Below are 18,021 nucleotides of genomic sequence, written 5' to 3' on the forward strand. Positions count from 1 at the left end.
GGAAGAAATTACTAAAGAAATAATACAAGATAATCTTCTAGAGATGAAACTCCTCAGATGAAAGTGCTCACGTGAAGAGAAATATCATTAGGAATTGAAAAAATGCCAAGAAAAGCAAGAGTGACCCCAAAAGTTGTCAGAAGAAAAACGCAGATGAGCTACAAAGGACTAACTCAGGCTGGTGTTAATGAATTTTAGAAATCTGTGGAATATCACCTACCAAGTTCAGAGAGAAAATGATTTGTACCCTAGGACCCCAGACAAACTAGAATTCAGATGACATGCAGTTAGATCGGCGGCAACTGCATCTCCACAGTATATTCTTCAGACAGTGCCTTTGGTATAACTTTTCACACAATTGATTCTTAAGACTACTATAAAAACAAGTTAGCAGGAAGTGTCAGTTGTTAGACAGTGCCTCATGTAGAGCAGGTGGTGAAAAACGTGGCACCTTTTAATGCATTTTCTCCCTCTCCAATACTGATGCACACATTCTTCCCCTCCCCACAGCTGTCCCCCTTTTACCCATCAGGCCCTGCCCCCAGGCTTGTACCTTCTGATGTTAGATCCTGGAAACACCTCTAGTGAGAATAAAATAAAATAAAAAACATTTGAAACACATGCAAGTTCAAAAAATCTATCATCCATGTATTCTTTCTTAAGAAGTTGCTAAGGATATGTTTCCCTCAAGGAGGATGTACAAGGAAAAAGAAAAATGTGCGTTGCCCTAGTACCCACCAGAAGAGTGGGGAAGAGAAGGCCCAGGACAACAGTTGCGCAGCCAGAGGATGTGAGGCTCAGCTCCCAGGGAAAAGAACAACAAGAGAAGCACAAGATTGTTTCATATAATGGAGAGCTAGAAAGAATTGGGAATACGATAAAGAAAAACAATGCAAGAAAAAAATGCAATTTGAAATTTTAAGAAAACTGAAAAATTGCATAAGCAAGAACATGTAACCAAAGAAAACTACTTGGAACTATAATTAAAAATTAATTCAAATGATTCTGTGTCTAGCACTGTTTTAGCTATGGGAATATAAGAGTGAGGGGAAAATAAACAAAAAATCAAACACATCCGTTAAAATAGTAAGCCTTGTTTTCTTGAAGCTATAGTCAAGAATGAGGAGAGTACCAATAATTTCAACAATTAAGTGAACTAAAATATATTATTTGTATTAACAATAAGTGCTTTGGAGAAAAATATATCAAGGAAAGTAGAGCAAGAATGCCAATGAGGAGAGTTGCTATTTCCCATAAGATGGCCAGGGGACGGCCCTATTGAGCAGCTCCACTTGGATCAACTTCAGGAAGGGAAGGACCAAGCTATGTGGTCATCTGGGTGAATGGATGTTCCAGGTGGAGGAAACAGCAAATGCAAAAGGCCTTTTTCACAAAATAATATAAATACTTAATTGTGGTTATAAAATAGATGTAAATGGCATCAATTATAGAAATACAAAAATTACAGAACTGAGGACAGAACTACAGAGAAGATCCTCCTCTGACAGAGGGAACAATCTCAAAGCAGCATGTATATAGTTCATGGGACAAAAAATAAAGGTATTAGTTTATTATCCACAGTTACAACAGAGAAGACAAAACAAAACAAAAGAGATAAAACTAAATGAAGAATGATAGAGAAAAGGTGGAGGAGGTAGGGGATTGAGCATACAATGCCTCGTGTGTGTATGTCTGTGTGTGTGTGTGTGTGTGTGTGTGTGTGTTAGTATATGATGGTTAAAAGTGCAAAATAAAAATTTGATGTGGAAGCAAATTACTTTTACCTGGATAAGTGAAAATAAATATCAGAAGCAAAAGTGGAAAGAGAAGTGAGGCTTAAGTGGGAAAAGCTGGACCAAAAATCTATTGATTTTCACCATGTGTATTATTCACTTGAGTTGAGCACACACATCTACACACACACACACCCTTTGGAGATGTTCCATTGCTCTTAAGATAGACATAAAAATGCTAAACACAGCCTACAGGGCCATACCTGCCTCACCAGGCTCACCTTACACCTCCCCTCCCCTGCTCTCTCTGTTCTAGCCACACTGCCTAGTCTCCTGAGCAAGCAACCCCCTGGAAGCTTCTGTGTATGTATTCCTTCCATCTAAAGTGTATCTGGACAAACACTACCCAACCCCAGGCTGACTTATCTGTTAGGCACAGTAGGCGCAAGTGCCTAGGGCTCACAGTACTTTTAGGGTCTGCGAAATGTTTTAATGTATAATATTGACATATTTTTCTTGCAGTATATAATTGCAATATATAATTACAATATAACATTTTTACTCTATTTTCTGGAGGAAGGGACCCATGAAGGCAAAGATATCGAGGGCCCAAAATGCGGCCACTGCCTCTCCTATTCCCAATTCCACTTGACCTTGTGAATCTCACTCACCCCTCAGATCTCAACTAAAATGCCTCTTCATCAGAGGACCTTTGCCTGATTCTCTCAGACTATCTGAGGTCCCTATACATGGTCTCCCATCACCTTGTAATATGGAAAAAAAATGTGGTGCAATTTGACGTTTAATGAAATCAGGAACCATGTGTACTTCCTTTACCACTACATCCGCGGCACGAAGACTGCATACAGAGATGAGACGCTGATGGACGGAGGATTTTCTACTGGGGCTCTTTCAAGTCTTTGTTTGGTTTTCTGATCCTGGATTTGCTATTTAATCTGTTTTTGACTCAGTTTCCTCATTTAAAAAGTGGGGACAATAATGGAGTTATGAGTAAGAGTGTGAGTTAGAATAATACCTGGCATATCGAAACACCTATTTAAAGAATAGTTATTCTTCTTCATGCTATTAGATGATTACTACTACTGTTTTTATTACTATTATCATCATTATTATTCCACTGGGTGAGTTAAATAAATGTTTTGGTTTGGTAATTCCCATGCTTAAAAAGGGGGTTCATTTTAACAACTGAAGTCACAAAAGGGAAGAGTTAGGGAGAACAAAAAAATATAAAGACAAGAAAACTGAGGTTTTGGTAACTGAAAATACATAGTTATACAGGAATTCAAGACTTCAGGGCTTTTGAAACATCCACACTAATCAGTTCATAATCTTACATGATAAGATCAGGGAATATTTTCAGTAAAAAATAGTTAAGTCTGAATTCTCTCAAACATAAATTTCCATGAAAATCTAATAAAAATGAGAGGTGGCATTTATTATCTTTTTTTTTTTTTTTAAATCTTATTTCCCCTGAATAGATGCTCTACATAGCTGAACACGATTTTCAATAGTGATACTATTTTCTTGGAGTTACAATTTTTTATACATAATTTACCTTCTGCAGGTAAATAAAAATACACATCCCAAAGCAGTAAAAATAAAGTACAGTAACAGTACACGAAAAACCTACAAAGGATTTTGTTTTGACAAACAGTTATGCTACCATTTAAGCTTCAGACTCCTGAGATAACCCCTGGGATAAAGTGACAGAGTAGGGTTTGATTCCCTTTGGTATTTCAAACAATACGCCACAACCCAAGGACCATTTTTTGAGAATAAATGGCTGGCCAGGAGCATCAATGTCCTGAGGCTTTGCCTCGGGCTTATAATCTCACCTAACCATTATTCACAATCCCCTAGAAAAGCCTCAAGCTAAAATTGTGAGTGCTATTTAGAACTAAACTTGCAAATTCATTTTTGAAAAGTCTTTCTTCTTTTATGATTTCATTGTGCACCTTTAGATATCAACTGTAGCAAGCATGAAAAACCTAGAGCAATTGTCAGTCTGTTTGAAGTGTTGCTTTCCTCACTAATTTATTAAAGAAGATATGTTAATAATAAAAATGTGTAAGGAATACATTGCATAATACATGTAACTGGATATATAAAGTTCTTAAAGGGTTATGAAAAGCAGTGATAATGGAGAAGATATTGGTCAATTTAGAATTTTGTAATATAGTTGTTTAAGCCATCTTTTTTATTTGGAAAACCAAAATAATTTTTATAAATGCAAAAATGAATGACAATTAGGGAATAAGCTAGAGTCAAATCATGCCACAAATTTCTTTAATTAGACCTTTCACATTTTTAACTTAGGATATAAAAAATATTATTTTTTGCCATCTCTCTTGCCAAAATTTCCATTCTTGCTTTATTTCTAGGATTGATCATTGCAATCCTTTCTCTGTTCTTCCCATATCTCTGTCTGCTTGAGTTGAGTGAAATACAATTTATTACTGATTATAACACGTAGGAGTCTCCTCTTGTAAGCACAGCAATTAAGAGTGAGGACTATGTGTTCCAGACTGCCTGGATATTAGAGTCAGATCGCTACCTGTATAAAGGGGATAATAATAGTTCATACCTCAAAGTACACTGTGAGGATTAAATGAAATAAACGATTTGAAATATTTTATAGATTATCTGATAAATAGTAAGCACTTAATAATCATTAGTTATTGTTGTTGATAACTTTTTAGAACCTTTTATTTACTTCTTAAATGTCTTCTGAGAAAACTGGAAAAAAACATTTCTGTGACTGGACAAACTTGAGTTAAACTCTCTGCTTTTTGTTTTGATATAATCTGACAAATTAATCCAAAGGTCTCTTTAACTATTAAAACTTACATGATTTTACTTAGCCATGATTAAGGTTCAGACTTATTTTCCTTCTCTGCTTTTAATATGCAGATATTGCACTGACAATTCTATTTCTAGTTGAGACTAACTTTGTTTTTGGATACTTCTTTGAATAAGAACCACATCTGGCAATCTTCTGTACTCTCTGGCATTAGTAATCATGGGATATTTTCTTAATTTCCTATGAACTATTATATTCACTATTAAACCCCACATACAAGCCCGAAAATGTTTGCTTTTTTCTGAACTGATACCTTAAAAATGAATCAGATACTAATCACATATAACACATGAAGTTTTGTATTCCACCTAAACCCAAGAATTCAAAGGACCTGTTATGTTTCTGGAGAGGCATATGTAAAGTCTTACCAAAAGACTTGGGAAAGTCCCTATTAAAATAGAATAACAAATTCACAATTTACAACAGTAACTCCTGAGGACAGAAAAATGAAACTTATATCACAGTGTAAAAAATTACAGCTTCTGATAAGGCATAACTTTAGTAAAAATGGAAACAGGCTTTTTATTAAGCTATAACTTTAGTAACCACAAAAAAAGTATGGGTCATACAGATGTGTATATTTAATCCATGAGAAATGAGCACCATTTTCATAAGTATTTAGTATAATTAAATTATCATCGAGGCTATTTTAAAATCCTGAATTACATAACACTAATCTTAGCTAAGACTGACGCTTGGTATAACATTGTAAGTATGATGTAGGGGAAGTCAATAATTTCAGCAACACAAACTATGGCAGATATAATACACAGGTTAGGTTAAATTACTGTTAAAGTCACTCTCATACTGAAATATTAAAAGATGAAATGATTTAATGTCTGAATTTGCTTCAAAATAATACCAGAGGTTTAAATGAAACAAGATTAGCTACAAATTATTAATTATTGAGGCCAGATTAAGGTACCTGGTGGTTCAGGATACTAATCTGCCAAATCGTCTATGTTTGAAACTGTCCATAATAAACAGTTTTTAAAAAAGTCAATGTACAGTGATACCAAAACCAGAATCCATGAAGAAGATGATGGATTTAACCTCATAAAATGCTAACCTGACATAGCAAAAAAACCAACAAAAAAACCCCCCCAAAAACCCCAAAACAAACAAAGAAAAAACACATAAAACAAAAACAAAATATAGTAATAAAACATAAAAAATGAAAAACCATAATTGTAACACATGTAATTTACAGTCTTAATATTCTTATATTATTTTTGATTTTTATCAATCAAGAAAAAACATCAAAGAACCCAAGAAAAATTTCAAATGGGGCATAAATGAGATGATCATAAAAAAAATACAGAGGGTGCCAAAAAATGTATATACATTTTAAGTAAAGAAAAAACTGTATTAAAATTGTAATACTCAATATATAACAATAACAAAAGATGAATACAAGTTATATGTACACATTTTTTTGGCACCCCCGGTATAAAGGACAAATTACAATATAAAAATATACTTATCTCACTAGTAATCAAAAAAGTGAAAATTAAAATGTCATATACTTTTGTCATTTCAAATTTACTTAAAAACAAAAACAGTTAATATCAAATGACAATACTAAATAGAAAGTAAGTGGCACTCTCATACAAAGTTGGTGCAAATGCAAACTGGTAGAGGCTTTCAACATGTTTACCCTTTGATCCACTATTCCATTTTTAAGAATATAATATAACATAAGCTAGTATTTTCCAAAGTCTTAAGTGGGATGTTGTCAGATGTTAGTGTGTGTGTGTGTGTGTGTGTGTGTGTGTGTGTGTGTGTATACGTGCACGCATGCACATGGAAGTCTAAATTTAGTTTTAAAAGTAAATTTATATAATGGCATTTAAAATGTTTTTCCTTTTTAAAATTTTCCTTTGCTTTTTAAAAAACAGACTTTAGTTTTTAGAGACGTTTCAGGCTCACAGCCTGGAAAACTGAGTAGAAAGTACAGAGATTTCCCATATGCTCCCTTCCCCCACACATGTACTTCTCCAACTATCAACATCCCACAGACAGATGTTATTTTAAGAATGGATTCTATAATCAAATATGTTTGATTTCTAAAACTTAGTATACTACTCTACATTGGTATTCTCCATGATGGTGGATAATAGACAGGGTTTCCTTGTATTATAGGCCATGGAACCCTTCCTTCAAAAAGCATGCTTAGGAAGTGAGGTTATGAAATATAGTATAATTTGGAAATTGTCCTAAAAAATCATTAAAAGATTTATGTACAAGGATGTTCACTGAAGTCATGTTAACCATGGGGGGAAAGTTGGAAACATCCCAAATACTCAAGAATTGGAAAGTGGTTACAAATTTATGTTACATCCTTTAACTAGAATATTATACAACTATCAATAATGGTAATGTGGATGATATTCATGACATGAAAAATGCTGCAATAACTTGCTAAGTAAAAGAAGCAGTCTAGCCAAAGAGCATTTATATCCTACTGTTTCTAGTCATAATCATAATAATTACACAGATACATGTTAGGCATATATACATATCTATATATCAATAAATTCAGAAAGACATACAAAAAATATAAAGCATAGTTGTCTCAAGGTGGTAGAATTACTGTATTTTTCTGTATTGTCTTATCTTTTTTCTTTCTACAATCAACATGTATTTATTTTATTACATAATAGAAATATCTTTCAGAGCAACATGATTATGTGTCTCAACTTTTGGCATTTTAATCTATAGATGCCAGATGCTTTTCATATTTAATAAAAATTAAGTTCAGACAAGAAAACTATAACAATATAAAAAATTCATGGAGAGAAAGCATAATTCCTACCTTCTGGAGAGAAACTGATAAAAACATAAGTGCTGTGAGACCCAGCAGCGTAATGGAGGCAGTAAATCTCTAGATGCTTTATGCCTTTATGAGTCCCTATAAGGGAATACCTCTTCTCTCTGTAACAGAAATAACATAGACAACACATGTTTATTTAAAGGAGAGCTGAATGGAAACTACCTTTAAGTGCAGATTGGAGATATACGGGCTGTCTGTTTTCAAGAGGGGACTCATATATAAACTTTTTGATAAGGTACCACTGACTCGCTGTAGGACCTTGGAAAAATTATTTATCTTCTCTGTGCCTCAGTCTCCTCATCTGTAAATGGGGATAATAGTATCCAACTAGGAGGGTTTTTATAAATATTAATATTCATAAAATTATTACAACAGTGTCAGATACAATAACATATGCTATATATGTGGTTAAAAAAAAATACCTGGATGGTGTTGGTTATATTATTAAAGACCCTTCACAGAGCACATTATTGTTAGTGACATGTTACTTCTGTTCACATCTCAACCAATTCCTACCTTAATGATGTGAGGTACATATTATTACCACCTGGCTCTCAGCTTTGCAAGTCGGAAACTTGGTTATATCAGCTCCCAAACTGTTATAAACAAACTCACAATAAACTCATAAATTTAAAAGGGGAACTTTTTTGTTCTTCCAAAATGATATCCAATGGATTGGATAAAATATTTACTGATAGCTGGTCTATTCAAGTACCAACCCAATTTGAAATAACCCATCAGTGTAAAATTAAAGCAAAAATAATTGAAAACTCAAATTGCACCTTCCATCAAGCAATAGTAGTGTGTTTGTCTACTGTGTCAAAAATTTCCTCTTACTCGTTATATGGTATTTTGAGATGGCACATCATCATCAGTGGAGTATTCTTACCAAGAATGTTTAATCTGAATCTAATAAAAAAAATATTACAGAAAAATCTAAATTAAGGGACATCTTACAAACAATTGGCCCAGATGTTTAAAAAACGTCAATGTCACGACCCGAAAAGGCTGGGAATGTTTTTTTCAGATTAAAGGAGATTAAATGGATATGACAACTGAATACAATATATGATCTTTAGTTGGATCTTGAAGTGAGGCAAAAAAAAAAAAAAAGAGCTATAATTAATGGAAAACGGAAAATTTAAACCACAGACTTAAAAAAAATCTCTATTGGTTAATACATTTAAAATTAGATGATTTATTCTTATAGATAAAATTATTCATTCATGCATTTATATTCATCATAATTTATTAAATACTTATTCAGTATAATAATCGTGCAGATAACAAAAATTCTTGCAAGTAACAGACCCTAAGATATAGACTTGGCTTGGCCAAAGGGGTCAGGTGAAGTGTTGTGAGGACCCCTTTATCTCGGTCTGGCAAATTAGCAAAATAGCTAAACTAACATCTGTTACATTTGGGACTCAGGCCATGTTCCTACTGAATTATTTTCCCTTTAAATGGAAGGAAAAAATTCAGAATGTTGGAACAGGTTGCTACTTCATGCAGCCTTCAGTAAATTCTACAAGAAAGAGTGACACATCAGGAAGCAAAGAAGGGAAAAAAAGAGCTTTGCCAAAAGAGCTACTTTCTGTCTGTGGCTGAGAATCAGATGATCTGGAGCCTGGCAGGAATGAAGAAGCCAATTATAAATGTTTTATAATGATCTTTTATTTTTTTTTGAATAAATTATTTGCGTAATACAGAATTTGAAAGATATAAAAAGGCAGTGAAAAATTTATCTTCCTGTCTTGTCCCCTAAACATCTGTTTTCCCTCCCCAGAGGCAGCCCTCTGATACCAGATCCATGTATTCCTCCAGAAATGTTTAAAGCACTGCCATATCTACACATGTATTTATAGAAATGGAGCAGGTTATACACACTGCTTTTTACCTTGCTTTCTTCACATAATTCGTTCTGCCAATTGATCGTTCAGTGCATTCAAAGCGGCCTTATTACACATTCTCATTATAAAGCTTATAGCATAAAAACTGTAGAGTAGACAAGAATATGAGAGGATGTAACACATGTTTTCCCATGCAGGGGAAATAAGATACTGGCCACTAAGCAGGAAAGAGCACCGAACTGTCTGAGTGCTGAGTACAGAAGACAATGACTGAGGAAGGTACCTGGGAGGATTTGTCTGAAGACATCTTTGGGGCTTTAAGCATGCCAGGGTATCGTGGCGGGACATCTGAAAAGTTACTGAAGCCTTTGCCATGACAGTGGAGGCAAAGGTGTCTAAGACTGATCTGGCAGACATAAAGGAGAATGAGGTTTGAAGAAATGGGGCAAGGAGTGCATGGTCCTTCCAACTGGAGACGACAGCAAGGACCGTAGCAGTCGACCCAGTGGATGAAGTCCAGAGGCCAAGTAACAGGAACTGTAACTCGGTGGACACTGCCACATGGTGCCAAAATGCCAAGGGCCATGCAGCGACTCAGCAGAGATAAGCAAGCAGAGAGAAGCGTGTGGAATCCCGTACTCATCCACTGATGGCAGGATGATACGAGTCTCCCCAGGAATTTGGGGAAGAGTAGAGGGAAGGAGAGAATAAGGAGTAGGGGAAGAATCTTAGTTTAAAGACTAAGCTGACTTAGTTTTAATTCAGAAGTGATCAAGCAACTACCCATTGGTAAGAGTATGTTTCCCTTTATCTGTGGAAACAGTGGTGGTAGCGGGGAATACCAGGAAAAGGGGTTTGTGAGACAACTCAATTTTAGATATAGGCAAATGATGTTTTATACACTCAAGATAAATAACTTTAAATTTAAATCTACATAGTCAGCTCACAGGGCTGTTACAAGGATTCAATGAAATGGTTGGGTGAAAATGTGCAAGTAATAAATGGTGTGATTTTCTCGTTACAATTACTGATAGTAACCTTCCTTTGACTTCATATCAGGTTCTCGAGACCTTTAACAAGGGTCACATAGTTCCAGATTTTATGATGCACATTTCCTTCCAAAGAGTACTACCTTTGAAGTAAGCGAATCCTGGATCAATTTCTACCTTTGTCACCCTCTACCTGTATCAGGTTGTAGAAGTAACTTAACCTCTCTAAGTCTCTGGCTATTTATTCAAAAAACGTAGAGTGATAATAAAAAATTATTTCATACATGTATTAAGATTATGAAATGTTATAGCACATTAGCCCACGGTTGGTGGACATACCTACTTTCTCTAAGTTTACACTATGTTGTTCAGCTTTTGCTTTGGACAATTTGATCATCTTGTCCTATGTCCTGGCTATAAGAGATTGAGTTCTGTAATATATGGCTCCTAGTTATTGTTCCCAGGCCAGTGGAGCAATATACATTCCCACATGCTGTGAAGGAAGCAGGTCTGTATCATAATAAAATCATTTAAATATAAAATATATGATATATAAACAGCAATCTCCTCAAATCTTACTCTGAGACTGGGTATTGGAACTGAATATTTTGATTTACTACTTTCTCCAAATAGAAATTGTCTTTTCACAAAAGGTATTTCTCAAATCTAACAAATATTAAAAAGAAGAAACTACTGAGTAGATAAAATCAACAATATTGTCTTCTGGTTAATGATGGAAGATAGAATATACACACTTAACTTCATCCCCTTTTAAAACCCACTAAAATACAATATTAAATATTTTATTAAAAAGCATGAGCCAAGGAAAAAAGCAGCATAGAGATCAATGATAGTAACTAAAATTTGGAAGCTAGAAGGCAAAAGAACTATAGTTAACTGACCCAGCAGACCCAAGCTAGTTGAATCATAAATTAGCAGTAGGTAAAGCCAGGATATAATTTATCTGCAATACAGTTTCCAAAAAACTTAGGAATTGGTGGTACCCAGACTCATGAAAGTGGGTTAAAGGTGGAAATCAGAGCAAGCCTGCTTGGAAGTCTATTTAAGAATTAGTCCCTTGCATTCCCTTTCTATCATTCACAACTGGACAAATACCCCTCCCTCTCTCATCCCAGCAGAAGACTAAATGTTTATTGTTTGGAGAATTCTGGAGGGCAGAGTACTCTACTGCAAACAGAATTGAATCACATTTTATATGATGAATATTGAGACTTCCAAGTCCTCTTCTACTTGATTAGCATCTTACAACCTCTCAAGAGGAGAGTGAAAGATTCTTCTTTGATGAATCTAACTGGACTAGGAAAGGTATCAAATAAAATGATATTGGGGGTTCCTGAACAAAACAGCATAGTCAGATCTAGGGAATTCACAGTTTTAATTAAGCACCAGTTATGTGTTATCTAGGCATCCCCCTTTCTTAGTACCTTAAATGTGAGGTGACAGCCAATGACCACTAGATGTCTGAGGAAAGCTTCTAACACTAAAGATGAAGCCTTAAAAGAAACAGACAAGCAAACAAACAGGAAGGAAACGTAACTATTCAGGGAAATAAAGTTTCAAAAAAATTATCTTCAAAGAGATAAGAGAAGAACTGCATCCATGAAACAGAACAAATTGATTTCTTTTTTAAAAAGGAACAAAGAGAGTGCTGCCAAAAACTAAAATTATTATGATAGAAATGGAAACTTCAATAGAAAGGTTGGAAGATATCCCAGCAAATAAAGAGACTAAGAGAAAGGACACAGGAGAGAAAGGATAAGAAATTTAGCAAACTAGTCTATGAGCTTCAACATCCAAATAACAGAAAGAAAAGGGAAAATGGAGAAAGAAATCATCAAAGAAATAATTCATGAAAATTTTCCTGAATTAAAGAACATGAATTTCTAGATTAAAAGGGCTCACTGAATGTCTAGTAAATGAATGAAAATAGATCCCCAACAAGGCACATCATAATAAAATTTCAAAACTCTGGGACAAATAAAAATAGTAAAAGTTTCCAGGAAGAAAAAAAATACACAGAACAGAAATTAGATTGTCTTTCAACTTTTCAGCATTGGATAGATACTAAAAGACAATGGAAAGAGAATATAAAAATTCTGAGAGAAAATGAATTCCAGATCAGAAAGTCTGTACTCAGCCACGATATCAATCAAATGTCAGTAAAGCATAAAGACATTTTCAGACAGGCAAGATCAAAGCTACTGGTGGAAGTACCCCGTCAAAATGAGCGAGTAAATGAAGAAGGAAAAGACATTAAAAACAGGACATCCAATTCAAAACAGCGACAAAAAGAAGCCCCACGGTGACAGTAAAAGGGGATCTGTACTATGAGGGACAGAGATGACAGCTGAATCAGAAACAAGAACATTGGAAACCAAGCAAATGAAAAATAAGACAATTGTTAGTTTTAGGGAAAGCAGAGAATTAGATACATGATATGGTTCAACCACAAAGAGTTTATGTAGTTATAAAATGTATGAAATTGAATATTAAATATCAAAATCATGATACAACTATATTGACAAGATGGTGTATTTGCAATGATGGTGTGAGGGATATAAAAAGAATCGAAGTCTACAGCTTCCATAGTGTCAAATTTATAGATTATATGTGAAGCTGAAAAAAAATCAAGAAGTGGAAGTACAACAATCATGTTATTTAGAGATATTCTTTTTTATAAATACCAAAGGAATCAGCAAAAAAAAAAAAAAAAAAGAAAGTAATGCTTCTGGGGATTGGAAAAATGCTAAAAGGAGGTACAGAGCAGGGAACTGCTGTTTTTCTTTTTCTTTTTAAATAAGTCTTGTAGGACGACTCGATTTTTTTATACTACGTGCATGCGTAACTGATAAATATAAAACAAAATGAAAATAGCATAAAATTAACATGAACAATTATGTATGGAAACTCAGGAGGTGTTTATAAATGCTTAAATGTGGTTGCATATGAACTGTATCATATAACCTTTTAAGGTAAGTTTCTAGAAAATAGTTGTTGCACCAAACATCTGCAATGGCAGCCAACGACTGTAACAATGGAACAGAAAACAGGCACTGCAGTGGGTTCTGGACTTCCTGGGTTTAAATCTCAGCTCTACCTCTTTCTAGTTATATAATCTTGGACAAGATACTAAACCTCTTTCTGATTAAGCTTCCTCATCTGTAAAAATCCTTATTTCATAGGGATGTTAAGTGTTAATTGATACATTACAGGAACAGTGCTTAGCACAGTGCCTGAGACATAATAACTGGTTGATAAATGTTAGCTATTTTAATTATAATCCCAATTCCTAACTCTGGATTATAAGGATCATGTCCATTGTACCTCCCCTCCCTTCTAGCACAGACTTTGGGACATTTTATTTCCCACAAATGTCTTGTTCAACCATCCCACAGACTCAATTATCACCCTAAAATCAATCATGTCTGGTTCACAAAATATAGACTAGAAATAAATGTCATAGCTGGAATCACCTCTCTTTTCTTACTCATTGTCTTTTCCCTTTTCCTTTAAGGCAGCCTGGGCCAGGATTTCTAACTAGAAGACCTATCTTTGGGTAGGTCATTTAGCCTCTCTGAATATCCATTTTCTCACTGTAAGGTGGAGATGATAATGAAGTTTGCCTCCCACCATGCTTTCCTGCTACTTCTGGTAACTGTATACTGACTTCCCTTTGGACAACTCACCCCGTTCCCCAGCTTTAGAGGTGGGCCTAACGGCCAAAGACAGTAAATACCCGGGGTGCCAAAAAAATGTACACATTTTAAGAGATGTTATCTATGTATTACTTTTCAAAGTTGAATTGAATTACAGTAGCGATGTTCGCTCAAAAGCTGGCGTTAATCAAATGAATGCTAGCGTCATTTATTGTATTACAATTTTAACACAGTTTTTTCCATTCTTGAAATGTGTATACATTTTTTTGGCTCCCTCTGTATATCCCCCTATCCCTCTGTCCACAGTGATATGTCTAATGATAGTATTTAATCAAATCAGGACAGCGACACTCAAAACTGTCAGGGTCACCAAGTGTGAGGCTGAAAATGGAGCCAATCCAGAGGGAAAGAGTTGGGAGATGCAAATCAGCCTATTTAACGACCATACCATCCTATGAACCAAAATATCCCTTTTTGGTCCAAGGCTGAGTATGTGTGTAGAGGGGAGGGAAGGAGGGAACAGTTCTTCACTGCAACCAAATGAGTCTTACCTCCTACCTACCTTGTAAGTATTATCTTCATTGTTTCTAGGATCACCTGAGATAATCAATATATTTGGTAAACAGGAAGCAGTATGCAAATGTAAATTGTTATTATCATAATTTTTAATAATATCAGTACAGCTTCTTCACAAAGCAAACTATGCCTTGAAACAGTTACAATTTATTTTCACAAAAACCAAAGTACCCTATTAAAAGTCTGGAAATGTTGGATATTATTTGTGAATATCCATTTTGTATAAAAATATAAAAATGTACAATTGTTGTCCAAGTTATTCCAGGTCATGCATGTGACAGCCCTCAGCTGGCTTCCTTATCCATCAAACTTAAAAGGTTAGGCTAGTACCCCGCCTGCCGAATCTCTATTTCACACTTTGAAATTCATGGTTGTGTGCTCCATAAACATGTTTGAACTTTTTGAAAATGTGTATTCTGTACTAATTCCTTATGAGTGAATTTTATCAGACTTAATTGGTAAACTCTGGAGTAGTACAATTGTTTTATTATTTACAAATAAAACACTAATTAAAGAAAGTTCAAAAATGGTACCTAGTCCCCCCAAAATTTCATTTTATAAACTCGTAAAACAAAGTACTCTAAAGTCAGAATTAAAATTGGAATTAAATGGATATTCCAAATGAGCTCAAAGTCTTTAAAAAAGGCATTTTTTTTCTTAAGTAGATCTGTCTCTTCAGGTCTATAGGATTAATTTGACTAATGATTCTTTTTTTTTTTTTTTCTGGCTAGAGCAAAAGTAAAGTTTAGCTCGACTCTTGTGTCACTTCTCAGAAACTGAGTAAGTGCTGTTGAAATAAATGCTGCTGTACAGTGTTTGCTCCATCTGATATGTCCTTGGTCTTATCTCCAAATTAGGCAGGCTCCTTTAGGTAAGAGATCCAATAATCAGATAACAAGGATGATTTTTGTTACAGTCCAAGAAAACCAACTCATTTTAATAAAGCGGAGTTACAAACTACAACTATGTAGATCTGGTATTTTAATAAATATATTTTAAATAAGTTTTGTCCTTCAAAATGGTTATCCTGGAAGGCCATAAATCAGGCCCAGAAATGCTGAAATTGTTCAACATATGTTTGGAGTTTCTCTTTTGCAATTGCCTTTATAATTAGCTTTTGTACCTCACAAGATCCCTTGTTGCTTTTGACCCGAAAAGGCCTACAAAACATTTGACCCACTAAACTTAGTTTGATGTCACATTTAATTGGTTTTAGAATTCAGATGAAACTAGTGTGCATATTCAAAATAGTGTATCGAAGAATATTTTGTGCAAAGGCAGAACCCATAGAATAAACCTACAGATTACAAAGTGCTACTGAGAAAGAGTCAATCCAGATTTTAAAGTTTTGTGTGTTTGTCACCTTTCCTACAATCACATCTTAAATTAGAAATCAAATAGTATTTTGAATATGCAGATATATTAAATTGCAGTCTGTGAGATTAAATATTTTTTTAAATAAGCAGCTCCTAGAAATTAATTTAACTAACATTTATAGAGTACATTCTATGTATCTACAGTAGTGCTAGGTGCAATAGGAAATATTAGGGAAAAAAAACTACACAGGCCAGGTCCTCGAGGCACTTATAAGCTAGTAGAAGAGGAAGTTATGTATAATAACCAGTACAACATTTTATTTCAATTCTAGACTTGAATGCTCTAAATGCAGCTAAAATCTTAGTTGTATAATTTACAATCAAACACTGTAGTCCATATTTCCTTATGTCTATTCTATTACCACCAGCACAGTGTACCTTTAAATACATATTACATTCAATTGTACAGATTTGTTTATATATCTGCCTCCTCAGCTGGCTTATGAGCTCCTCCGCAGCAAGAAGTAGAGGTCATAGCACAATGTCTACTGCTGTGTACATGTACAACAACTGTATGAATCATAAAGCAGAAAGTTAACTGTACTATCATTGAAAGAAACGCAAAGTGTTATGAGAAAATCAAACAAGGAATAGTTTACTTCCCACTGGAGAGCTTGGGCAGTGCTTCAAACAGAAAATAGCATTTTAAGAAAATTAAGATGCGTATATATAGACATTAGAAGAAAGGATTATAGGTAGATAGAACAGAAAAGATTTATAAAAACAAAGATAAAAAAAGTACAGGGTATGTTTCAAAAATATTCATAATCCAGTATCACTAAAATTGCAAGCTTTTGTGAGTGATGGATAGATGCGTTAGAGGTATGGGGAGAAGCAGTGGACAAAACATCTGCATAGATGAGCAGTGATCTGAGAGCGTCTGCTTTCCCAGACCTGTATGTACAACTAGGGGACCAATACAAGTGCCATGAGAATGACCCCTGGGAATCCATCTACATGACTGAACATGATTCAAATGTCTATACTGTTTTAGAAAAACGTAGAGCACCATTCACCAAATGGTGTTTCATGAATAATACACTCTTAGAGAAATCTAATAGATGATTGTAGAACCCAGTTCAATCCAGCATATTTTCCCAAATAATTTGACCATGGAACCTTTTACTCTTGAAATTCCTATTGACATCTCAGTTTGGAAAATATTATTGTAATTTCTCTCTGTTTAATTTTTAAGGTATCACTATACTCTAACTTAAAATCTCTGTCATTGAATGGGTCTATTTCAAGCATTATAATGATATATTACTATTGAGAACAACTCCTAAATATCCACTAATCTGGTAGCAAACAGAGAATATGAGTAAAATCATAATAAATAAAAAATTACCAACATAAGTTGACTTCTTTTTATATACCCAAGCTTACATAAGTATTTCATTTTCATGGTGGATTGATCTAGACTACAGGTGGAATTTAGTTAAATAAACATAAAATTTGACTTAGATATAATACCTTAAAAATATCAAGAACCTGGAAACAAGGTGACATCCATAAATAGGGCAATAGCTAAATAAATTTTGGTACGTCCATATATTACAGTCATTAAAAAGAATAAATCAGAGCTATCAGTACAATGAATTGTAGAGGGAGAAATGCAAGGGGCAGGTGTGTGTGTTCCCATTTTTTTAAAGCAATGAACATAATTTCTCTTTGTATATGTGTGTGTATACACACTGAGTAGAGAGGAAGGACAGTCACTAGGTTAAAAAAAAGACTGCATAAAAACGACAATTTTACATGTACATAAAATAAAAATAAGACCTAAGGAAAGAGAAAATATGAAAAACTAGAGAATTTACATCAAAGTTTACTTTATCTAATATAATAAATCATCCCGTTTGAATTTTTGAATGATTTCCCATTAATTACAGTGGGCACTTGGGTGGGTAAAATATACATTTGTTAGCATGAGTTATACATTCCTTCGTGGTCTGGTTTCTACCTTTCTTACATTCCCAGTATATATTCTACATTTCCAGCCATTCTAAACAACCCAGCATTTACTGGAATGCCCTGCCATTTCATATTCCTGGGCCTTTGTACACACCATGTCTAAGGCTTGAAATGTCCTTGTTTTGCTTCTGT

At 34.4% G+C, this 18,021-nt stretch overlaps 1 protein-coding gene across 8 annotated transcripts in view; it reads right to left on the bottom strand.

Moving 5' to 3' along the window:
* Nucleotides 1-18,021, bottom strand: part of MBD5 (methyl-CpG binding domain protein 5) — a 375,179-nt gene that overhangs the window by 119,656 nt on the left and 237,502 nt on the right. For all 8 annotated transcript variants that reach the window (XM_033113043.1, XM_033113042.1, XM_033113046.1 and 5 more), the window contains one exon: nt 7,430-7,548. The gene's annotated coding sequence lies outside the window, so the exon portion shown is untranslated. The remainder of the gene's footprint in view (nt 1-7,429; nt 7,549-18,021) is intronic.

The sequence above is a fragment of the Rhinolophus ferrumequinum genome, chromosome 8 (genome assembly GCF_004115265.2).
Source record: "Rhinolophus ferrumequinum isolate MPI-CBG mRhiFer1 chromosome 8, mRhiFer1_v1.p, whole genome shotgun sequence".
Taxonomy (NCBI): Eukaryota; Metazoa; Chordata; class Mammalia; order Chiroptera; family Rhinolophidae; genus Rhinolophus; species Rhinolophus ferrumequinum.